The sequence below is a fragment of the Ylistrum balloti genome, unplaced genomic scaffold, assembly GCF_031769215.1.
Source record: "Ylistrum balloti isolate Yb309-2 unplaced genomic scaffold, AGI_CSIRO_Ybal_v1 Utg371388, whole genome shotgun sequence".
In the NCBI taxonomy this organism is placed as follows: Eukaryota; Metazoa; Mollusca; class Bivalvia; order Pectinida; family Pectinidae; genus Ylistrum; species Ylistrum balloti.
Window position 1 is genome coordinate 358,241 of NW_026782731.1, and position 27,139 is coordinate 385,379.

Here is a 27,139-nt window from a genome sequence, read left to right on the forward strand (position 1 = left end):
AAACTGACTAAATGACATCAGTTTTCGGGTACACAGCCTTAAATAGTCATAATATTGTAACTGTGGAATGGGCGACGTAGTCTTGCCAGGCTATGGCAACACAATAGTTCACTCATTACAGCATATACATAGCTACTTACACTACATATGAATACACCGCAGCTTACATAACACACCTCCACAAGACATATATTTATCATATACTCTTAACGTCTCTTCTGGGGTTGGCATGTAGACGTTGGCATGACAAGCCCATCTGGCCAGTGTACATAACATGTATAATGACTCCTACGATCTGTAAGGTGGCACAAATATTCCAACCGGTAGAATTCGGCTTTTATTGGAGACCAAACAACTACCTTGCAAGTCGTTCTCCAGACGATTTCTGAACTACTGGATACTGAGAGATCCATACCACTTACGCGGAGCAACCAAGCATAACTGACCCTGTCTTGGTCAGATGTGATGTTTATTAGCAGATCTGTAACTGATAAAAGATGGAAAATGACGTAAGATGCCCGTGAAACAGATGTAACATAATTATTTCAATCACGCTTACATTTCACCCATGTGTTTCCATACTTTCATACTTTGGACAAATTGAGATTTGGTAAGCAAATATAGGTTACTACTGAATTATAATTTCATACATGAGTGATACAAAACACCAATTATTGACTTAATATAAAATAGTTGATTTAATGTTGAGTAAACACCAATTGATGAATAGCGCGGTACCACGGTATACGAACTAGTAGATCATCAGTGGGCCGCCATACTCTCTTTACTTCATACGATTTAAATGCTTACGTAATTGAAATAATTCATAGCATGAGAAAATATTTACGTTACAAATATATCATTATCTTACTGTTGTTACAAATTCACAGCGATGGAAACACGACTTAATGTCTATACATGAAATAGACATATGCGCGGGATAACACAAAATCAACAACTCTCTGTCATAATGACGTAATGGAAATAAGCAAATACTTCTAAACAAAAAGGGGATAAACACTTACCAGAGTCAACCGTCTGTGTTTTATCAATGGCACGGCCTATGGAACATGGTAATTTTCTCTGTGCTCAATACGTATGTGACGTTGACGCTATGTTTCCAAGCTGTCTCCCGCGTTCTCGTGACTATTGAAAAACAAATATCATGAAAATACCAACATAGCAACATAAACGAAATCCAAGCTAAAATTCCATAAAACTAGGGCAAAATAGGAACTCTGAGATTCCTGAAAAAGTGAAAAGAGAATAAGATAAGGCATAAAAACAATAGTCAGCCAACAGAGGGGCACAGCTAGTTCACATAGGTATGCCATTAGTCCGTTGGAAGATCTTACCACCAAACTCGACGGAGATGTTGTCAACCAGAAACCCGTTTTTTTGTTTTTTTTTTTTATGATTTCATTCTCCATATATTTCTTTTTTTGATTTGGACGTATTTGTTTTAAGAAATACGCTATAATGTAGTTCACAATCATATATTTACACCGCCGTTCACATTTCTTGGAGACAAAACATGACAAAGAACGAAGGCGTTCCGTAAGTTAAGAATAGGGTATGGTGGTGTACACGTTGGAAAGAACAAATGTTCTTACAGAAGAAAAGTTGTTTTAGAAGAAGATGTTGGCGATGGCCAAACGTTTTTTGGAGTTCTTCAAAATTCACATATTATAATTCTTGAGTAAACAGCATCACAATAAGATAGTAACCCAAATTTGATAGCGCTAAGAATGGCAGTTAGCAGTTTTGACAAAGGCTTGGTTGAACAGCTAGACGAGCCATCAATACAACGTTGTTTATATGTGGTCTTGTGAAGTGTAGGGATCCAATGTAAACGGAGGAGGTACGTATCCTTACTAGTAATTGGCAGTCAAAAATTATTGTAATACCGAAGCATGACTAGCTAGTATTTTGAAAGATTGCAAAATGTATAGGTGAGGTTTTTTTGGTTGTACAAAGAAAATGTAATAATATTTTCAGACAAGTATAAAGTTATTGAACGCCTTATCTGCAGGCACAATAACATACCTGTCATGTAAAATATGACTTAAAGTGTGGTTTTAACACCAAGATCGAGGCCAGATGACGCGTGTTTTGTTTTCATTTTCGATTTCAAGCTACAATTGTTTTACGAATGATGGATCGATTGAAGTTAACCCACTCAGAAAGTGAATCCAACTCAACATGTTCTCGTTTCGACCATTCTCTAGCGCAATTTTCAACAGAATCCATAAATATCTCGAAATTCACATTCCAATTAACGGACGGGGTTTCACGATATTTAGGATCTTTCATGAAAAACCTCTCCTAACTATAACTAGTTCTAAGATCATCTACATTCAGTTGCTGCTGCGTTTGTTTGTAGTTGAAAAGTTTGGATCCAATGGGCTTAGAGTAATTGTAGGAACTTACAGGGGTGTTTCTACTTTTAAAGTATAGTGGAATGGTATCCTGAACAGACTTCTGGTGTAGAATGTTGCTGATGTTCATAGTATCCACTCAACTTTCATAATCTGGCGAGTTTTATGGAGAATAGCGCCCATCTGTATGGCCAGGCTTGATTTGTGCCACATCATCAATAAATTTATGTAGTCTCCAAGCCAGTTTCAACAGGTTACCAGAAGCAGTATTAGCTGAATCCACTTGAAGTTTTCGTAACACGAAGAGAGGAGAAAGCGAATATGACGTAGTTCGAACATGATAGACACCTAGGGTTCTGTGACCAACATAGTCAATTCATTTTTATTTAATTTCACATTAAGATTTTCGTTGACCACGCTTTTGTGATGTCAGTCCTTCACATCACTACTGTATATTTGTTCTCTTTTTCTTTTATCAGAAAGTCAATCCAATGCTGAAGACAACAGTACGTACATATGTTTTATTTTCTATAAATACAATGTACTAACGAATGCATTCTCATGAAATATGAGGTTCAGCTCTTACCTATCAAACGGCATTATAGGGAACAACCCACTAATCAGTTACAACACAATACACACATAACATACTAAAATACAACAAACACTTTATACAATACAAATATATGCAAGCGTGACACCTGCTTCACTGCTTCAATACGAGGCTCACAACCTATTAATCAGCCCTCGAAACATGCTTGGTAAGATATTTTCTTCTTACACATGTAGATCAGATTCGTGTGTCTAAAATTAAGTCAAAGCCCGGAAAACGTTCATCAGAAACGTTGAAGCTCTGTACAAAGTAATCAATGACATATGCATATCCAATACATTTACTAATTCAAATTGTCTATCTAAATTTCCTTTTTATCGATGGGAGCATGTATGTCGATTCAGATACTTATGTACAATACCTCTTTGTATTAAAGCTTAGTGTAACTCACAGGTACAGCATGTGTGAACTTAAAATGTTTTTACAGTGGGCATGTTTGACGCATGTCCTTGCGGTAAAAATCGCTTTTATTTGTTCATAAAAGTCAAATCAAAACGAAATATTATAAAGATATTGATTACTCTATCTACAGAATCAGGCATATTGGCAACAAGTGCGAGCAATGTATATAGTTAAGTGTTCATTATTGGTAGTCCATTTTCAATTTGTCTTCGCATTATGATTTTCTTTAACTGTCAAAGCCTTGGCCACGCTTTTGTGATGTCGGTCCATCACATCTCCACTATATAATTGTTCTTTTCTTTCTTTTATCAGAGATGCAAAGTACGCCTGGAGGCAGCGGTAGGTACCTCTAATTAATTTTCCTTGCAATTATAACCATTGAATGAAGACGATATCTGGAACAAGCAAAGCCCAGATCATTTTGACAGAGAAAAAGAAATTAGTAAATTCTTGCTAAGTGTCTTTGCTTCTTTTGACAAGCGTTATAATGTATCTCCAAACTGGCAGGTTTTTAAAATAGAATTTATTACATTTTTGCCAGTGAGACATATTGATTAAAATATTATTTTTCACCATTGAAAAATAACACACTTTTGTTATTTTTCTACACTTTTGCAGACTTACACAAATAAAAAGAGAGAACACAAATTATCTTATAAAACTGGTTAATCATAAAGTTTGATAAAAAAAAAAAAACAAAGAACCAAAAATCTGAAGGGCTTCATTCCACGGTAAACTTTAATTTCCATGGAAGTCATCGATAATGCCACGGAAATGACCTTATCAGAGATCAAAGCAAGCACCAACCGCACGTCTTGAAAGTGGAGCTAGACATTTCAAGAGTATTCGTGTCATCAACAGCGCCAGCTGTATGTTGCCGCCATATTTTCAGCCGCGTAGTAACTTGTTCAGGGTTGAAATTTTTTAACGTTTTACAGCAAATTTCGTCTGTTAGTGACATGCTAAACAACATTTCCTATGTGGATATAAGATGGATTTACATTTAAATCTAGAAATTGTTAATGATGTAATAAGAATTGACTATTTTTGTCGCTTACTGCGATATTATAATGAGTGAGTAGTGTGAAAAAGCATAGACAGCTTCGTCTGTCCTAAATGTGCCAGTAATTTGGCTATTTTGCTTGTGAAAATGTAAAATTCCATAGTGTGTTCAGTGATAACAAACATCTCTTACTCGCGTGTCAAGTATTTTGTATCTTTCACTAATGCGCAGATTTTAAGATATTAGACACACTTGTGAAATATTTGTTATTACTGAAGACACTGTTAAATATTCTCCATTTCTATATTCCTACCGTTATGTTTGGACGCATCGTGTTCGATATAAAATATATTAGAAACTGCTTGCTAATTTGCCTAATCATATAAACTATATATATGAGAAAGCATACAAGCCTATAAATATTCTTAGAATGATAAAACATTAAACTGATAGACTCTTGAATTAATTTAGTATGGGTAAATTGTACAGAGAGGGAATGTCGCATCTTGGATTAAATACAAAGAGAGACAATACATATAATTACTGGCTTAAGGCGGGGCACTAGTCATGCTGATTTATATAATGAGACTGGACTTATTCCACTAGTAAAAAAGAAGATATATGTATAAAGATATTCACTTCTTCAAGTTTCTTAACAATATATGTCCTCCTCGTGGATTTGATTCTATTTATTCCTTTATAAATAATAACATTGATCATTATCCACTTGGAGATAATAGACATTTTGATGTACCTCAAGCAAGAACACTGAAATATTGTTCAAGTTTCTTTCCAAACATTATGTCTGAATGTAATAACTCATCTTTTCTTTTTCATTCTATGACATCAATATGTGCTATAAAGAAATCATGAGTACCTCCAGCGGTTGATTCTGAGAATTAATGTACTGACATTTTAAAATATAATGGAAACAGAGAAGTTAATATAATTCTGAGTGAACTATGAAATGCTGCTAGTAATTTGAATTAAGATTTAGACAATGATCACCTGATTAACAGACTTGCTTGTAGCTGGGGTCACCCTATTGAAGATTATACACACTATCTCCTTCACTGTCCTTTCTTCACTAACCAAAGAAAACTCCTCTTCAACTCCTTTTCTGAACTAAGTGATTTTATACCACATAATACCCGACTATTTTGTAAAGGCTCACACACCACGTGGTGTAAATACAAACAAATCTACTCCCATATCTGATTCAGAGGTTTATCACTCATACTGGTCGCCTTGTCTATTTTTATCTTATATTATATAAACCTTGTCCCGGGTTTGGATCCACTCGCCATCCTTGTTTATCAGGCACAGAATTGTGTATGTATGGACAGTTAGTGTCTATCTTCATCCTTAAAAACAGCTAGACCTAACATTGCGATAGCTGCATTATTGGTATTATTCCCTTTCAAAAATGTAATATGATAACTGATGGCAGCGATTCATTTTTCTTTTCGAAATAATCTACCATGTGTTGATTTGATTCATGTAATTTCCATATCTTTCATCTTATACATGTGTCAATATATTTGTTTATATCTTTATGGAGAGGGTTTTTATAGGTTTTTCCTGTTGTCCAATTTCATTTGTCTATCAAAAACTTTGAACCATAAAATATTCTGAAATGAAAATTAGAAACTAATTTAATAACAAACGGTTTAATGATACAGGCAAAGACGTATGAGACTATTAAATCTAAGTATTTGGTTACGATACGAAGATAATGCATTGTTTTGTAATGATAAATATTATCAGTTTAAAAGGTTCAAAGATGACGAGGTGATTTTTAAAATATACTTTATGATTTTTTCCTTTTTTTAAGCTTGCTGTTTTAATCCTTGTATGAATAATGGACAATGCAAGAAAGTGAACGGAACTGGGGGTTTTCCTGTATTTCAATGTTGGTGTCATCATTTATTCGAAGGAGTCATTTGCGAAAAAGAGAAGTTTAAGAGTAAGTGTTAAGTATAATGTTTATACAAGTGCATCTCTCCGAATATCGGATCAAAACATCTTTACGATCCGGAAGGGATTTCAAGAGATTACAAAATTTTATCCATGCGTTTTGTTTGTTTCTTCAAGATCAGTGTGAACCTAATCCGTGTCAAAATGGCGGCTCATGTTTAATAACTACTTCACCTCCGTTCTACAGCTGTACATGTGCGCCATTGTATAATGGTGAGACCTGCGACGAGAGAATCCGTAAGTAACTAACCAATGTATGATTAACATTACACTGTGACGAAGACGAGAAGTCATATAATTAGTATTACACAGAGAGAAGGGGGAGTAACACATCGTACAATTAGTATTACACAGAGAGAGGAGTGAGTAACACATCGTACAATTAGTATTACACAGAGAGAGGAGTGAGTAACACATCGTACAATTAGTATTACACAGAGAGAGGAGTGAGTAACACATCGTACAATTAGTATTACACAGAGAGTAGGGTGGGTAACACATCGTACAATTAGTATTACACAGAGAGAAGGGGGAGTAACACATCGTACAATTAGTATTACACAGAGAGAGGAGTGAGTAACACATCGTACAATTAGTATTACACAGAGAGAGGAGTGAGTAACACATCGTACAATTAGTATTACACAGAGAGAGGAGTGAGTAACACATCGTACAATTAGTATTACACAGAGAGAGGAGTGAGTAACACATCGTACAATTAGTATTACAGAGAGAGAGGAGTGAGTAACACATCGTACAATTAGTATTACACAGAGAGGAGTGAGTAACACATCGTACAATTAGTATTACACAGAGAGAGGAGTGAGTAACACATCGTACAATTAGTATTACACAGAGAGTGAGTAACACATCGAGTGAGTAACACATCGTACAATTAGTATTACACAGAGAGAGGAGTGAGTAACACATCGTACAATTAGTATTACACAGAGAGGAGTGAGTAATACATCGTACAATTAGTATTACACAGAGAGAGGAGTGAGTAACACATCGTACAATTAGTATTACACAGAGAGAGGAGTGAGTAACACATCGTACAATTAGTATTACACAGAGAGAGGAGTGAGTAACACATCGTACAATTAGTATTACACAGAGAGAGGAGTACAATTAGTATTACACAGAGAGAGGAGTGAGTAACACATCGTACAATTAGTATTACACAGAGAGAGGAGTGAGTAACACATCGTACAATTAGTATTACACAGAGAGAGGAGTGAGTAACACATCGTACAATTAGTATTACACAGAGAGAGGAGTGAGTAACACATCGTACAATTAGTATTACACAGAGAGAGGAGTGAGTAACACATCGTACAATTAGTATTACACAGAGAGAGGAGTGAGTAACACATCGTACAATTAGTATTACACAGAGAGAGGAGTGAGTAACACATCGTACAATTAGTATTACACAGAGAGAGGAGTGAGTAACACATCGTACAATTAGTATTACACAGAGAGAGAGGAGTGAGTAACACATCGTACAATTAGTATTACACAGAGAGAGGAGTGAGTAACACATCGTACAATTAGTATTACACAGAGAGAGGAGTGAGTAACACATCGTACAATTAGTATTACACAGAGAGAGGAGTGAGTAACACATCGTACAATTAGTATTACACAGAGAGAGAGGAGTGTACAATTAGTAACACAGTGAGTAACACATCGTACAATTAGTATTACACAATTAGTATTACACAGAGAGAGAGGAGTAACACATGTACAATTAGTATTACACAGAGACAGGAGTGAGTAACACATCGTACAATTAGTATTACACAGAGAGAGGAGTGAGTAACACATCGTACAATTAGTATTACACAGAGAGAGGAGTGAGTAACACATCGTACAATTAGTATTACACAGAGAGAGGAGTGAGTAACACATCGTACAATTAGTATTACACAGAGAGAGGAGTGAGTAACACATCGTACAATTAGTATTACACAAGAGAGAGGAGTGAGTAACACATCGTACAATTAGTATTACACAGAGAGAGGAGTGAGTAACACATCGTACAATTAGTATTACACAGAGAGAGGAGTGAGTAACACATCGTACAATTAGTATTACACAGAGAGAGGAGTGAGTAACACATCGTACAATTAGTATTACACAGAGAGAAGGGGGAGTAACACATCGTACAATTAGTATTACACAGAGAGAGGAGTGAGTAACACATCGTACAATTAGTATTACACAGAGAGAGGAGTGAGTAACACATCGTACAATTAGTATTACACAGAGAGAGGAGTGAGTAACACATCGTACAATTAGTATTACACAGAGAGAGGAGTGAGTAACACATCGTACAATTAGTATTACACAGAGAGAGAGGAGTGAGTAACACATCGTACAATTAGTATTACACAGAGAGAGGAGTGAGTAACACATCGTACAATTAGTATTACACAGAGAGAGGAGTGAGAAACACATCGTACAATTAGTATTACACAGAGAGTAGGGTGAGAAACACATCGTACAATTAGTATTACACAGAGAGAGAGGAGTGAGTAACACATCGTACAATTAGTATTACACAGAGAGAGGAGTGAGTAACACATCGTACAATTAGTATTACACAGAGAGAGGAGTGAGAAACACATCGTACAATTAGTATTACACAAAGAGAGGAGTGAGTAACACATCGTACAATTAGTATTACACAGAGAGAGGAGTGAGTAACACATCGTACAATTAGTATTACACAGAGAGTAGGGTGAGAAACACGTCATACAATTAGTGAGAAGAACTCGGAGGACGGGTGTATAAGACTGCTATATAACTAGAATCTATGTTTGATTTATTGTTTCATTTAGACCAAGTCATAATACTTATACTAATATCAAATGTTCTCTGAATTTACGTCTTACTTATGTATAACAGTAAATGTTATTTCTGAATTAAGGTTCTCATTTGTACAATAGTATTTGTTATTTGGGTAATTGTTGCTGTATTTTGTCCTTTTAGTTTTAATTTGTACTATTTTCTTACTTTTCAATAGCTTTTCAACAACCAACGCATACAAATATAATGTTACGTAAGTGTTCTATTTAAATATCATTCTTGCATAGCTTATTTAATTTATTTTTATCGAGTAAGCAGATGCCATTTTCTTTTAAAATGTACCCTTCGTAATACATGATCGAAATGAAAATAACAATCGGTGTTCAAAAACGTCATACAGATTACCCCCTGTTGTATCCGTCACCATACAGATTATTTCCTGTTGTATCCATCACCATACAGATTACCCCCTGTTGTACCCGTCACCATACAGATTACCCCCTGTTGTACCCGTCACCATACAGATTACCCCCTGTTGTATCTGTCACCATACAGATTACCCCCTGTTGTATCCGTCACCATACAGATCACCCCCTGTTGTATCTGTCACCATACAGATCACCCCTTGTTGTACCCGTCAGCATACAGATTACCCCCTGTTGTATCCGTCACCATACAGATAACCCCCTGTTGTACCCGTCACCATACAGATTACCCCTGTTGTACCTGTCACCATACAGATTACCCCCTGTTGTACCAGTCACCATACAGATCACCCCCTGTTGTATCCGTCACCATACAGATTACCCCCTGTTGTATCCGTCACCATACAGATAACCCCCTGTTGTACCCGTCACCATACAGATTACCCCTGTTGTACCTGTCACCATACAGATTACCACCTGTTGTACCAGTCACCATACAGATCACCCCCTGTTGTATCCGTCACCATACAGATTACCCCCTGTTGTATCCGTCACCATACAGATAACCCCCTGTTGTACCCGTTACCATACAGATTACCCCTGTTGTACCTGTCACCATACAGATTACCCCCTGTTGTACCAGTCACCATACAGATTACCCCCTGTTGTACCCGTCACCATACAGATTACCCCTGTTGTACCTGTCACCATACAGATCACCCCCTGTTGTATCCGTCACCATACAGATTACCCCCTGTTGTATCCGTCACCATACAGATTACCCCCTGTTGTACCAGTCACCATACAGATTACCCCTGTTGTACCTGTCACCATACAGATTACTCCCTGTTGTACCCGTCACCATACAGATTACCCCCTGTTTTATCCGTCACCATACAGATCACCCCCTGTTGTATCCGTCACCATACAGATCACCCCCTGTTGGATCCGTCACCATACAGATTACTCCCTGTTGTATCCGTCACCATACAGATTACCCCCTGTTGTATCCGTCGCCATATATGATATACCCTATTGTAACGTCCCTGTTTTACCCGTCAGAATGGTACATATGATAGAGTTTGAAGCTGATACTTTCTAAATAACTCAACTGGAAATCTGAAATTTCTAAACTCATATCATAAATTATGATAAAATATTGGTGCTTGGTGAACAAAGATCACTTACGTAAGAAAGGTGTATTTTTGTTAGAGTTATGTCCCTTATATCGAATATACCAACATGTCAGCATAATCATTATCCAAACTCATATTTAATCAAACTAGGGGAAAATATTAATAAAAGAAAGATATACAAGGAAACTCCTGAAAAAGTACAAGGAAAATTAGACTGGGTGTTCCGAAAGACTAAGCGTCTTCTGCTTCATGAACGACACCCGCCATATAAAGCTTGTTCAGTCCAAGAGAGTAAGGTCACATTCACAGAGAACAATATATACAACAACGGAACCAACACGCATACTACCTGACAACAACAATCCAGCTTCATATCATAAGAAAAAAATATCTTATTTCTAAATGAGGCCACTATGACGAACGTAAAACTTCCCCATAATTTTTATCAACCTGCATCTTTTGCAAACTATGGTACCAGTTTTTTCCCGTCATTTGACGATTTCTTGCACGAAAGTCGAGATAGTGGGTATAATGTTGGAAGGAAGTCTCTGTAACCACAACACTTATAACGATCTATGTGTCCACAGACAATTGTCAATAAGACGTCACATGTTGATTCCATCTTCAAATTATTTTTTAACTTTTTACGTTTTCGTAACACAGCAAATTCCGATTATCGAACGCGGTCCGGAGTTGAAATGTTAAGATATCGTTGTTCAAACAGCTCTAGTGTCTCTAAATTGGGTTTCTATGCAGTCATCTGTTTTGGAAACCTGTTCCTTGAATCGTTGCAAGCGCTTTTATTAAGAGATTTGATTAACACAAACACTTATTTAAGCTGAAAATAAATACAGTGATTCTCACGAAAGTTCAATAATATGTCTTATACATACACATATAGGATAAAATAAGTTGCGTACGCAGTCTTGTGTGTTTTAAACTATCTTTATTTTGTTACAATATTAATCCGATTGTTTGTGCTCTAATGATGTCAAGTGAAACGGAGTGAACTACAATTGATTTTTTTTTTAAAATATCCACTCCGTTTCAAAACATTCTTTTAAGGTTAAACTAATATTTCTATACTTACTGAATAGGTGAAACGAAAATGCACTTTTAGAATGTTTAATATTATTCAAGTTCCGCTGTCAATACAATAGACATAAAACAAGAATTTGAAAATCATTTATCTTCAGTCATGACCAACATCAGTTTTGGATTAATGTACATTTCCCAAAGATGATGTTGCTTTCTTCGACATTTCGGTCATAGGACTCGTGCTGCAGATAACTGTAAAACTTACCAATCATGATAATAAGGATGGAGTCCACAGTGTTTTGCGTCGCCGGCATCTCTATATGTACATTCCAGACCACAGTCCCGACTAGTGATAAATTCCACATCATAAAACACTCTATTCTCACCCTCCTCCGAATAAGGCAAAACACACAATCCTACCGCTTGATTTGTCTTTAATTGAATCTATACTACCATAAAATGCAATTGGAAACAAACACTATAAGTCATTCATTAGGATATCAAGTAGTATCTGTGTAGTTCAGGGCCGTAATTCTCCACTGGAGAACTGCTTCCGGTTTGTCTGGTAAATATCTGGTAACACCTATGCAAAGGGGGATAACTCTGTTAAATTTTTTATACTTATTCCCTACTTCTCCACCTACCACATGCTTTTTAAACCATTCAATCAAATAATGTATCAAACTACTTTGATCCCATATCAACTTCTTTGTAGCTTCCTAAGACATTTACTTCTTCACGAAAATAAAACTGTGATATGATTTGAGACCTATGTTCAGATGAGTTTGGCATGTAGATGCTTTAGGCTACTTTGGGGCTGGTTTTCCTCACACGTTCTCTATATTTTGTCTACTGATTATCAGCTTCCTGTAACACTTCGCCTTGTAAGAACGGAGGAACCTGTCAAATAGAACGATTTGGCTCCAGCTGCTTTTGTGCAGCCGGATACACAGGGCAGGAATGTGAGGAGGCAGGTAAGAATGATTGATCTCTCATAGTTTTTATTTATTGTTTTAGTTTTAACAGAAATCTTAATTAAAATCGGCGAACTTTTCTTCGAAGTCATCAACGAGTGTGATTTTCTATCAATGTTAATTCCAAGACTTTATTCATCATGTTTCTCCTCCATCCCAATCTCTCGAAATTTATTGCTAAACCTACAAACATATACATATCTTAATGTTATGTTAATTCTAACAAATACATCAACTTAAAAATAATTACCTTCATAGCACAAGTATATCATTTCTAGAAAATACAGTCTCTCCAAAATAATTACCTTCATAGCACAAGTGTATCATTTCTAGAAAATACAACCTCTCCAAAATGATTATCTTCTGAATATATTATTGTAAACTTCCAAAATGATCATCTTCAGAGTATATTATCATAAAACAATACAACCTCTCCAAAATGATTATCTTCAGAGTACATTAATATAAAACAATAGAAACCTTCCAAAATAATCGTCTTTAGAGTATATTATTATCTAGAAATGCTACTCCTCTAAAATAAGAGTTTTTTTCAGAACGTGTATCTTTTCTAAACCTGTTTAACCCTTCTAACCGATTCTTTAGACACTGAGTGGTGTTGAAGGGTTTTTTAGGGTCCAAAAGTGCTTTCCATCACAAACGAGTTATACCCTTAATTCTCTGATTCTAGTTGTAAAGGATTTTACCTTTGATCTATCTATGACAATCATTATCTGTAGTATCCATACACAGCGTCGTTTTGGAAGGGTTTTATTGACGAATGGAATGCAGAACGTAACTTATCTTCAACAACAATAAAAAAAACTGGCCCGAAGGCGTCCATGGTGTGTCTGTCGTCCGTCCGTCTGTCAGCCCGTCTGTCCGCCGTCAATTTTGCTTTTTGAACAATTTCTTTTCATTACCACTAACGAAACGTCACTATATTTAGCTGTTAGTTTGCTGTAATAAAAGCCAGATATTTTTTGGGATAAGGTCGCAGGGGTCAAATTTGTTGAAATATCAAAACGATTTCTTCTGATTAACGAAAAGCGCAGAGACATGGTGGTATTTGACTGATGAGTTCCTAAGATGAAACCTGACAAAGTTTGCGAAAAGAAACATTTTTTACCCTTATTTAATGCTATAGGGGTCATTTTTTCAAAACCTTAAGACAACTTCTACTGCTTACCACAAAGGCCCCGAGGAAGTATATTTGGTAGGCAGGTCCCTACTATGAATCCTAACAAAGTTTGTGAAAAGAACTATATTCAAGGTCAAACGTGTCATTTCTAGATCCTTAAATCTACCTCTTTTAATTAACTTGAAAATGAAATGAAAAACATTCCTTCTTCAATTTCACAGGGTCAAATTTATTCAAACCTTAAAGCAATTTCCGATTAACCAAAATGCCTAGAAGCCTGGTATTTGGCCTGTATGTTAATTGGATAAAGTCAGACAGAGTCTGTGAATAAACTGACTTTGACCTACATTTAAGATAACTGGAGTCAAAGTTTTTAAATTCTTAAAACGTCTTCTTATGATCAATCAGAAGGCGCCGAAGCATGAGTTTTAGCCGATAGCTTCAGGAAAAAATCTCGACAATTTTGCAAAATAAATTGAATATCCAAAATCACAAGGGTGAACTTTGTTAAAAGCATAGAAACCTTTCAAATAACTATTCTTCTGATTAAGCATAAGGCGCAGAAGCACGGTTTTTTTTCTTTTTTTTTTTCTTTTTTTTTTGTTATGTTTCTAGAATGAGACCCAAAAAATACCGCAAATAGAAATGACCTTAACCGTTGTTCAAAGATACATGGACTGAATTTGTTATGATCTGAGATTTTAAGATTAACTAAAAGGCTAAGAAAAATTATATTTGGCTAGTACGCCTCTCAGATAAAGCCTGACAATATAGCTACAAGAAAAGACATAAACCCCTATCCGGTCACAGAGGTCAAATTTGTTGAAACCTGTAAAAGATTTCATTTGAACAAAAGTGCAAAAAGCGGAATATCTGTCGAATTGTGTTGAAAACTGAGTGTTCGAGTGGTCGTGGGAATTGGATAATAATGATTCGAAATTGGCTAATATTGATTGGATAATACTGATTGGCTAATACTGATTCGAAATTGACTAATACTGATTCGAAATTGGCTAATATTGATTGGATAATACTGATTGGCTAATACTGATTCGAAATTGACTAATACTGATTCGAAATTGGCTAATATTGATTGGCTAATACTGAGTGGCTAATATTGATTGGCTAATATTGATTGGATGTGACCATTTTAAATGCCAATGGTGCATGTGCATTTGTTATGAACATTGATCGTATGCTTGATGAATATTAAATACCAGGTGAGCGAAAGGGGCCCATCGGGCCTCTTGTTTTATTCATTTTTTTCAGTATTAACTGAAACACAAGAGGGACCTTGAAGTGCTGCCACATTTTCGACAAGGTACTTTTTTACGTTAACGATGAATCTCTATATATACAGGATAAAAAAAGACTAGCATGAGTTTAAATAATTCACCGAATTTTTGTTTTCATCTTAATTTCTAATATTTTTTCTAATTTAGTGTGCTAAGGAAATGTAAATGAAAAAGAAATTTTAAAGCAATACGTTCTACATGCAATAGACTACAATCAACTCCATGTTGTTTAGGGCCTACAGACACAGCATGAGGGACATACTCTGTTACGGTTCGGTTCTGGACGGTAATGCAGTAACAACGACAGACTAAGTCGCTGATCTGGAAATGACTTCTATCCCATGTTCAATCTTGTGAAATTGTATATATAATTAATACAAAACCTATTTAATGTTTGCAAATAAGTAAATTTTCCCCTGGTTTTTATCCTTTCTTTAATCTGTTAGTTTGAACCTGCCTTGATAATTTTTTTCCACAGAATGTTTTATACAAAGTGTAAACCGCCATCCGATTCCAAAATATCACGCCTGTTTCAATTGTACATCAATGCTATATATCAAACAAATTTCATTAGGAAATAGCTAATACACATTATGTGCTTCAGATTTTGTATTTTTATAAGTATTGCTGCATTCAGGGGTTTTGTATTATAAGAAAACCGTTTTCGATGCATTTTGAAATTTTTTATCTTTCAATTTAAAATCTGTACTAACAATGGCATCAGGTGCCTTATACCCTTTTATTGTTAATATGTTGCATGTCGTCGGCATTGTATTATTGATAATTACACAATACATACCACTAACACATTACAGGGGAAATGGAATAACTGACTCATAACAGGAGCGATAAACCACTGACTCATTACAGGGGAGATCAACCACTAACACATTACAGGGGAAATGAAATAACTGACTCATAACAGGAGCGATAAACCACTGACTCATTACAGGGGAGATCAACCACTAACACATTACAGGGGAGATAAAGCACTGACTCATTACAGGATAGATAAACCACTGACTCATTACAGGGGAGATAAACCACTGACTCATTACAGGGGAGATAAACCACTGACTCATTACAGGGGAGATAAACCACTAACAAATTACAGGGGAGATAAACCACTGACTCAATACAGGGGAGATAAACCACTGACTCATTACAGGAGAGATAAACCACTGACTCATTACAGGGGAGATAAACCACTAACACATTACAGGGGAGATAAACCACTGACTCATTACAGAGGGAAAATCACTAACCCATTTCAGGACAAATAAACCACTAACTCATTTCAGGGGAATCACAAACTCATTTCAGGACAAATTAATCACTGACTCATTACAGGGAAAATAAACCACTGACTCATTACATGAGAAATAAACAACTCTCATTTAAGGCGAAAGTATCACTGACTCACTACACTGAGAGAAAGTATCACTTACTACACTGGATGATAGTATCACTGACTCACTACACTGGGTGAAAGTATCACTGACTCACTACACTGGGTGATAGTATCACTGACTCACTACACTGGGTGATAGTATCACTGACTCATTACACTGGGTGAAAGTATCACTGACTCACTACACTGGGTGATAGTATCACTGACTCACTACACTGGGTGATAGTATCACTGACTCACTACACTGGGTGATAGTATCACTGACTCATTACACTGGGTGATAGTATCACTGACTCACTACATGAGGGAAGTGATATGTTGTCTTACACTAACTCACTAAACACATTGTCAATAATAGACTAACTTGATCACACGGAAGTTGTATATAATATCATTGATGACGGTTTTTTGTCTGTTTTGTGTTGGTTTTTTATTGTAAATTAAATATTGTTCTGCAAGCATTTTATGTTGAACTGTTCTTTATCTGACATCAGATGTAGACACAAGGTCGTTTTCACTGAATACGATCAATAAACATATCTAGGGATTGTCAAGAAAATGTTTGCTGATATTTTCACTTGTTCTATCTGAGTGATAGTATCACTTAGTATCAATTTATTGATTAAGATAAAGTTTTTAAAGATCGTTTTTGGTATGGGTAGGGTGTCTAACAGACAGACAAGTATTCCAGATATACATGGAAACACAAATAAATTCTAAATATGTAATGTAGACCTCTCCATAAACATTGATGTCATACATCGCAGTCCTTCTTTTAGCTGATGGCGCCCATAATTATTCTCCCAACATGTCCATTGTTTACTGGATTATCTATATGTTTATTAAACCAAGTATTCTTAATGTTTGGGAACCCTATGTTATCATTATATATATGGAACACAGATTTATCTTACGTATTAACCGTAATTGCTATATTGTCGTAAGGACTTTATCAAACATATATAAATTTGATTCCATTGTCGTAAGGACTTTATCAATTATATATAAATTTGATTCCATTGTCGTAAGGACTTTATCAAATATATATAAATTTGATTCCATTGTCGTAAGGACTTTATCAAATATATATAAATTTGATTCCATTGTCGTAAGGACTTTATCAAATATATATAAATTTGATGCCATTGTCGTAAGGACTTTATCAAATATATATAAATTTGATTCCATTGTCGTAAGGACTTTATCAAATATATATAAATTTGATTCCATTGTCAAATATATATAAATTTGATGTAAGGACTTTATCAAATATATATAAATTTGATTCCATTGTCGTAAGGACTTTATCAAATATATATAAATTTGATTCCATTGTCGTAAGGACTTTATCAAATATATATGAATTTGATTCCATTGTCGTAAGGACTTTATCAAATATATATAAATTTGATTCCATTGTCGTAAGGACTTTATCAAATATATATAAATTTGATTCCATTGTCGTAAGGACTTTATCAAATATAATATATATAAATTTGATTCCATTGTCGTAAGGACTTTATCAAATATATATAAATTTGATTCCATTGTCGTAAGGACTTTATCAAATATATATAAATTTGATTCCATTTAAAACAAAATAAGAAATATTTCATCATAAATCACTATCTAACGAATACATTAAAACTCTATCATCAGGTTTATACCAACCTACAATCTATCAGCACAACGATCATAACTTTTTCACAGCTGTGTCCATGTTCCCAATTTCGATAAATAATTTTCATTTGGTCACATATTGGCCTGCTATCCGGTGAATTTCCACGTGTAATATTTTCCTGTCTTTGTCACTAGTGTTATATACCCTTGTGTGTTTTTTAATGGCTATGCAAAGCAGAAATCTATTATGTTGTTATAACATAGATAATCACCTTACATCACCAATTCAATATGACACAACAAATGGCAGCTTCCGTTTCATGTTGTCCACATTTTTACTTTTAAACCTGTCAGATTGTAATCTGTCTGACTTATGTGGTAAAACATAGATTAAATTGTTTCCATTTGATATGATATTTTGTGTAACTTGTTTCAAAGTTTTAAGGTTTGCTCACCAAGGCAAAAATTTTGATAAAATACCTCAAAGCTTGTTTCATGACATCTCGTTTCAAATGAAAACTCACTTAAGATCCTATATATAGCTTATATATTTATAAAGATAACCCTACCTTCATTATAGGGCATAGCAACATCTGTCGTGTCTCAGTGTACATTTTACCATATAACTCTATATTTTCTTCCTTTCCTCACAGAATCAAGGGGCAGTGTTACATAGTTAAATTGAGTCTAATTGAATGGTACAAAAGCAAATAAAAAGCAAACAACAGAAAAATACAAAAAGAACGAAAAACACAAGAACAGAAATAAACCAAATGAGAACAAATGATTTATCAAGTATTTCACATTTCTGAATAATTTTATCGGAAAAAATCTGTTTAACATAAAACAAATGTTACTGGCTTCACTTTGCACTATACACCCCACTACCTTGGTTTCATCGATCTCTCCATCATCTCGAACTAACAGGTACATGACAAAAACTGCATACACTAGCTCAACTTGTGTGTATTTAGCTGACATGATACGGTTTATATCCTCCATCACTGCATGAAGATCCAAACTGTCTTCCTTGTCTTTGGTCGCCATCACAGCTAACCTGAAAAAAAAATCTCCTGATATTTACAGAATATCAAAAAATCATTAACTTGCCTATGACCTAAATCAAGAATAAGATTGCAACTTCCACTACCTAACCACCTGTACTTAACTACAACCTCCACTACCTAACCACCTGTACTTAACTACAACCTCCACTACCTAACCACCTGTACTTAACTACAACCTCCACTACCTAACCACCTGTACTTAACTACAATCTCAACTACCTCACCACCTGTACTTAACTACAACCTCCATTACCTAACCACCAGTACCTAAATACAGCCTCCACTACCTAACCACCTGTACTTAACTACAACCTCCACTACCTAACCACCTGTACTTAACTACAACCTCCACTACCTCATCACCTGTACTTACCTACGACCTCAACTACCTAAACACCAGTACTAAACAACAATCTCCACTACGTGACCACCTGTACTTAACTACAACCTCCACTACGTGACCACCTGTACTTAACTACAACCTCCATTACCTAACCACCAGTACCTAACTACAGCCTCCACTACCTAACCACCTGTACTTAACTACAACCTCCACTACCTAACCACCTGTACTTAACTACAACCTCCACTACCTAACCACCTGTACTTAACTACAACCTCCACTACCTAACCACCTGTACTTAACTACAACCTCCACTACCTAACCACCTGTACTTAACTACAACCTCCACTACCTAACCACCTGTACTTAACTACAACCTCCACTACCTAACCACCTGTACTTAACTACAACCTCCACTACCTAACCACCTGTACTTAACTACAACCTCCACTACCTAACCACCTGTACTTAACTACAACCTCCACTACCTAACCACCTGTACTTAACTACAACCTCCACTACCTAACCACCTGTACTTAACTACAACCTCCACTACCTAACCACCTGTACTTAACTACAACCTCCACTACCTAACCACCTGTACTTAACTACAACCTCCACTACGTGACCACCTGTACTTAACTACAACCTCCACTACCTAACCACCTGTACTTAACTACAACCTCCACTACCTAACCACCTGTACTTAACTACAACCTCCACTACCTAACCACCTGTACTTACTACGACCTAACTACACACCTGTACAAAACAACCTCCACTACGTGACCACCTGTACTTAACTACAACCTCCACTACCTGACCACCTGTACTTAACTACAACCTCCACTACGTGACCACCTGTACTTAACTACAACCTCCACTACGTGACCACCTGTACTTAACTACAACCTCCACTACCTAACCACCTGTACTTAACTACAACCTCCACTACGTGACCACCTGTACTTAACTACAACCTCCACTACGTGACCACCTGTACTTAACTACAACCTCCACTACCTAACCACCTGTACTTAACTACAACCTCCACTACCTAACCACCTGTACTTAACTACAACCTCCACTACGTGACCACCTGTACTTAACTACAACCTCCACTACCTGACCACCTGTACTTAACTACAACCTCCACTACGTGACCACCTGTACTACCTAACCACTACAACCTCCACTACCGTGACCACCTGTACTTAACTACAACCTCCACTACCTAACCACCTGTACTTAACTACAACCTCCACTACCTAACCACCTGTACTTAACTACAACCTCCACTACCTAACCACCTGTACTTAACTACAACCTCCACTACCTAACCACCTGTACTTAACTACAACCTCCACTACCTAACCACCTGTACTTAACTACAACCTCCACTACCTAACCACCTGTACTTAACTACAACCTCCACTACCTAACCACCTGTACTTAACTACAACCTCCACTACCTAACCACCTGTACTTACCTACGACCCCGACTACGTGACCACCTGTACTTAACTACAATATCCACTACCTAACCACCTGTACTTAACTACAACCTCCACTACCTAACCACCTGTACTTAACTACAACCTCCACTACCTAACCACCTGTACTTAACTACAACCTCCACTACCTAACCACCTGTACTTAACTACAACCTCCACTACCTAACCACCTGTACTTAACTACAACCTCCACTACCTAACCACCTGTACTTAACTACAACCTCCACTACCTAACCACCTGTACTTAACTACAACCTCCACTACCTAACCACCTGTACTTAACTACAACCTCCACTACCTAACCACCTGTACTTAACTACAACCTCCACTACCTAACCACCTGTACTTAACTACAACCTCCACTACCTAACCACCTGTACTTAACTACAACCTCCACTACCTAACCACCTGTACTTAACTACAACCTCCACTACCTAAGCACCTGTACTTAACTACAACCTCCACTACCTAACCACCTGTACTTAACTACAACCTCCACTACCTAAGCACCTGTACTTAACTACAACCTCCACTACGTGACCACCTGTACTTAACTACAACCTCCACTACCTAACCACCTGTACTTAACTACAACCTCCACTACCTAACCACCTGTACTTAACTACAACCTCCACTACCTAACCACCTGTACTTAACTACAACCTCCACTACCTAACCACCTGTACTTAACTACAACCTCCACTACCTAACCACCTGTACTTAACTACAACCTCCACTACCTAACCACCTGTACTTAACTACAACCTCCACTACCTAACCACCTGTACTTAACTACAACCTCCACTACCTAACCACCTGTACTTAACTACAACCTCCACTACCTAAGCACCTGTACTTACCTAAAACTCCACTACGTGACTACCTGTACTTTACTTTACCTGTACTTAACTACAACATAATCATATTCCAAATTCAAATTCAATAAAACCAGAGCAAAATATGAAGAAAAGAAAGATTTAATTGGAGACGTCTAAAGAGGTACAAGGAGAATGAGAATAAGGCAACATGTTCCGGAAGAGTAAGCGTCTCCTGCTTCATCGACTGCAGTCGTCATGTGAACCTTGGTCAAGACAAGTAAGTAATGCCAGGTTCTCAAATGAGAACAAGGTATACAACAACGGAACCAACAGGCAAACGAACAAGTATCAAACAACTTTATATGCCACAAAAATATATTTCTCAATAAAATCACCATGACGACCGTAAAACTTCCCCATAATATTCCTCAACCTGCATCTTTTGAAGTCTTGTATTACGAGTTTAATTAATCTATTAAACTGCGTCATACAGCTGTTTCATCCTTCTAGGACTTGCCAGTGATGCTACATCATACAGCTGTTTCATCCTTCTAGGACTTGTCAGTGATGCTACATCATACAGCTGTTTCATCCTTCTAGGACTTGTCAGTGATGCTACATCATACAGCTGTTTCATCCTTCTAGGACTTGTCAGTGATGCTACATCATACAGCTGTTTCATCCTTCTAGGACTTGTCAGTGATGCTACATCATACAGCTGTTTCATCCTTCTAGGACTTGTCAGTGATGCTACATCATACAGCTGTTTCACCCTTCTAGGACTTGTCAGTGATACAAAGAGTTTAAATGTTGAAACCTACATTTAGGCAGTGACTGATTGAAATGATGGTAAATGTTAACATATAGCTCGGAAGGTGCACTAGCCTTATATCTCTATAAATTTCTCAATTTTTTATATACATGTGTCTAACATCTTTAAATAAAACATTCAAGTTTACATATATATTGTGACCCGTGCCACTATTCGAATGAATTAATACCTGGCCAAGCTACAGGTTATGGCAAACCACGGGGACTAGTGGATTATTTCCGGTAAAATATATTATGTCATACTGGTGCATGTTAACTAAATACTTCTGTAATTATATGACGAAAGCGCGACTTGTTTTAGTATATATATTTGGTTATATATATCTGGTATATTCTGTTTATCGTCTTAATTGTGTACTGTGTACGTTGTTCATGACGTCAAATAAACACTGTTCATTTAATTTCTAATTTCTTTTTAAGAAAAGATACTTTCGTAAAACTTCAATATAAAATATCAATACATATAATGGATATTAATTCTTTACACACGTTGGTGTGTAACATACATTTGCTTAAAACATTCACTAAGTGACCATCTTCTTTAACTTCTAACGAGTGACCAATTGTATCTAACATTATTTTTTGACTAAGCAAGCACTGGTTTTTAACTGTTACCTTTACTAGCTGCCCTTCTATGTTTAGCTACAACGTTTACTAAGTGACTATTTGTGTTTAGCTACAACGTTTACTAAGTGACCATCTGTGTTATAAAATACAACATATAATGGATATTAATGTGTTTACACACGTTGGTGTGTAAGTGACCATTTGTGTTTAGCTACAACGTTTACTAAGTGACTATTTGTGTTTAGCTACAACGTTTACTAAGTGACCATCTGTGTTTAGCTACAACACTTATTGTGTTTAGCTACAACGTTTACTAAGTGACTATTTGTGTTTAGCTACAACGTTTACTAAGAGCTACAACGTTTACTAAGTGACTATTTGTGTTTAGCTACAACGTTTACTAAGTGACCATCTGTGTTTAGCTACAACGTTTACTAAGTGACCATTTGTGTTTAGCTACAACGTTTACTAAGTGACCATTTGTGTTTAGCTACAACGTTTACTAAGTGACCATCTGTGTTGGTGTACAATGTGGCCACATGTTTTCAGTTACCTCCATGTTAATGGAACCTGCGATTCTAGACCACACAATCGAAATATCCCGTTTTATTATATATATATAACATATACGTGCCTGCACTGATTGCGAAATGCTTCAAATCACCTCATCATACTACATCAGTTGATTCACCTTCCAGTTGAGACCAGATTTCAGCCTAGACGTTTGAAAACATCCATTCCGACATTTATGTCGAAGCAAATGTTTTAATTGATATTTTTTTTTCGGTTTTACATCTCGTCATTAGACACAGCCATCTGAGATATACGAAGTTTTAAACAACAATATTCCAAGTATGGACTAATTTTATCTTTCCTGTTTTCATGGTAGGAACGTTTACTCGAGGACGCCCTGTTTCCTTCCCCGAAAGAAATATCATTCGAATGTACACAATCTCTGTAATATCGCATTTCATGTAAAACTACTTGCCTACCACTGTTTTATGTTGTTTTAACTTAAAAATGGTTTTTCTTCATTTAAAGACGAATTTCGACCTTTTTGTTTACAATTTAATTCCAAAAACACGTGAAACATTCCAATCGTTATGACAGATACAGATGTGATCGATAACAAGCAAAATTCCAATTGGCTACCTTTAGGTGTAGTTTTGTACTGACATCCTGACTGTTATCCTTACTATTGGTATTGAAAAGTAACAATAACGAAAATACCCAACATGTTAACTTAGTCTTAATAAAAACACAAGTTATCTGAAATAAGGGCAGAATATTATCAAACGAAAAACTGACAACGGAACCAAAACGAAAACTAACGAGCATCAAACGGCGTCATATCTCCAAAAAGAAATAGAATATTTCTTAGTCACTTCATTACCATGGCATATTCCTGTAACCTTTATATGCACCATCAAAACCTTGTATTGTTACTTTGTCTGCTGATTTCTGATACCTTGCACGAAAATCGTGATACTAAGAACAAACATTGAAAATCATATCAACTGCTACTTCTAAACAACTGAGGTTCTGGAAGCAGGAATGCCACTATCCAGAAAAGGAAAAATGAATATTGAAATAATCATACAGCTGGGTTGAAAACTGTCCGTCTTGATTTCGGTACAAGAAAGATCGAGGCAAGCGGTTTATGTGTGGTGGGTATTTAAAGGATTTCATGGTTTAATTCCATATGTATTTCAAGAATATGACAGAATATCGTCTGTTGTCAAAATGTTTACTTAAAAGTTCATGATCACCATAATCTGATGCTCTTTATAAATGAAGTCGTTTTGAATTGATGCTTGGGGTGTTATAAGTTTTAAGCTAAACGAAGTTGGAATGTTGAAAGATCCAAACACTAATATGAATGACCAAACAATTGTACAGTTTAACTAAGAGTAGTGTAGCTTACGCCAATCTGGTTTCCTTATAAGCTGGTTTATCACATTTATTTTCAGGAAATTACACCATATGTTTATCAGTACGATAAGTAGGTTGTTGACAGGGTCAAACCCGTGACAGCTCTATAGACAGTGAATAAGGAAACCGGGGACCCCTTTTGACCCTTATCATTGTATCAGCTGAATCAATTAGACGTTCACTGAGTATCGTTAATCATAGACATGATTGTGCATTGTCGACAATAAATTTGTATATGTGTTTTGCCGGAATCTGGAGGGCGGTCCATCGGCTGCAAAGCTTAGCTTATCGATAGCGATAAGCTTGATAGCCGGTGGGGACAGAGAAGTGTACAGACATCAGGCTTATCGCTATACAATCTACTGACAGAGCAAAAAACGAACGGAAGTAATTCAGAATGTTAAATATGATATCATTCTTAGAACACAAGTACTACTTACGTATCGCTGAAAATTTCCTGCCATCAATGACATCAATGTTTATAGTTAACTAGATCAATTTCCTTACCCTTGCTTCTGCCAGTTTGTGATAGAATTTCTTTGACCATATTGTTTCAAATAAATTCAAGATAATGTATATTTAGGGTGACGACCTGTATTTTCGACATACAGGAAAAAAACTTTCCAGAATCAAATGAGATTTTGTTTATTTGTATGGTTGTTTTTGTTTTGTTTTGTTTTTTGTTTGTTTTTTTTTTTTTTTTTTTTTGTTTTGTTTTGTTTTTGTTTTTTTCGGAACAGGTGAGTGAGAAAACACTGAGATTTGTTCAACTATTACGATCGTGAGTGAATTGTCATGTTATGGAATATTTTGAAACATAAAACATATATCATTTTCAATCGAAATAGTTTATATCGTGTGAAACAAGATAAATACAGGAAAATAATTTATTTACGATATCATACACTTCATTCAACGTTCCCAGTGATATTTAAATATTCAACAATATTTAACAACACAAGCAAGAAGTACATAAAATCATATATATTACATACATGTAATGGTATTTCAAAACACATACTTCTTCATTTTTGTTACGCTCGCTTCAAAATTGTCCAAAAATCCCAAAATGATATGAAAGAATTTCACGAAGAAATAGTTTTTCTTATGTCGATTTGTCCATATCTAAGCATGGCAATATCACCTGGTGTACTGCAGCCGAGCCGACGCATTTACACAGCGTTTATAATTAGGCGGTGGTGACTGGTCTTCCAGGATTACCTCCTTCAGTTTCACTCCAATCCTCATACTGACAGAGTGGCATCGAAGGGAAATAACTCTGGAAGATCACACTTGCACACGTTCAGTAAAGGGAGACAATACCTTCGACCTTACGCACTAAAATACACGAATAAAAAAACTGATACAGGTGTTAAAGATCGATCAAAGATAAAACAAAATGGTCAAAGGTCAAACATAGATTACTTTCACCAAAACATTAAGTGATGTAATGATATGTGTATACACTTTGATGTTGGACACCATGAAACACATAATTGAACGAATATTCAAATCACTGTCATATTTTATGTTCGAAAGGAAATAATGAGTGTACTTTAAAACTAATAGGCTTCCTGGAGGCATGTCGGGTATGCCAAGATCTACATCACAGGGAAAATGAAAAATCAATTTACTCGGAAAATCTCATTCAATTGTAAAGTATTGAGACGTCGTTAAAACCATTCAAGCGTATCCAGCAGTCTAAGCATCAACGAAAAAAATGGAGTAGATTTAGAATTAAACTTCTGACTGGGAAATATAGATCGATAAGAATTGTAACCAACGTCTAATTCAACGGAAAAAATACTAAGTAAACATAAAGCTTGGAAAACATTTTATAGCT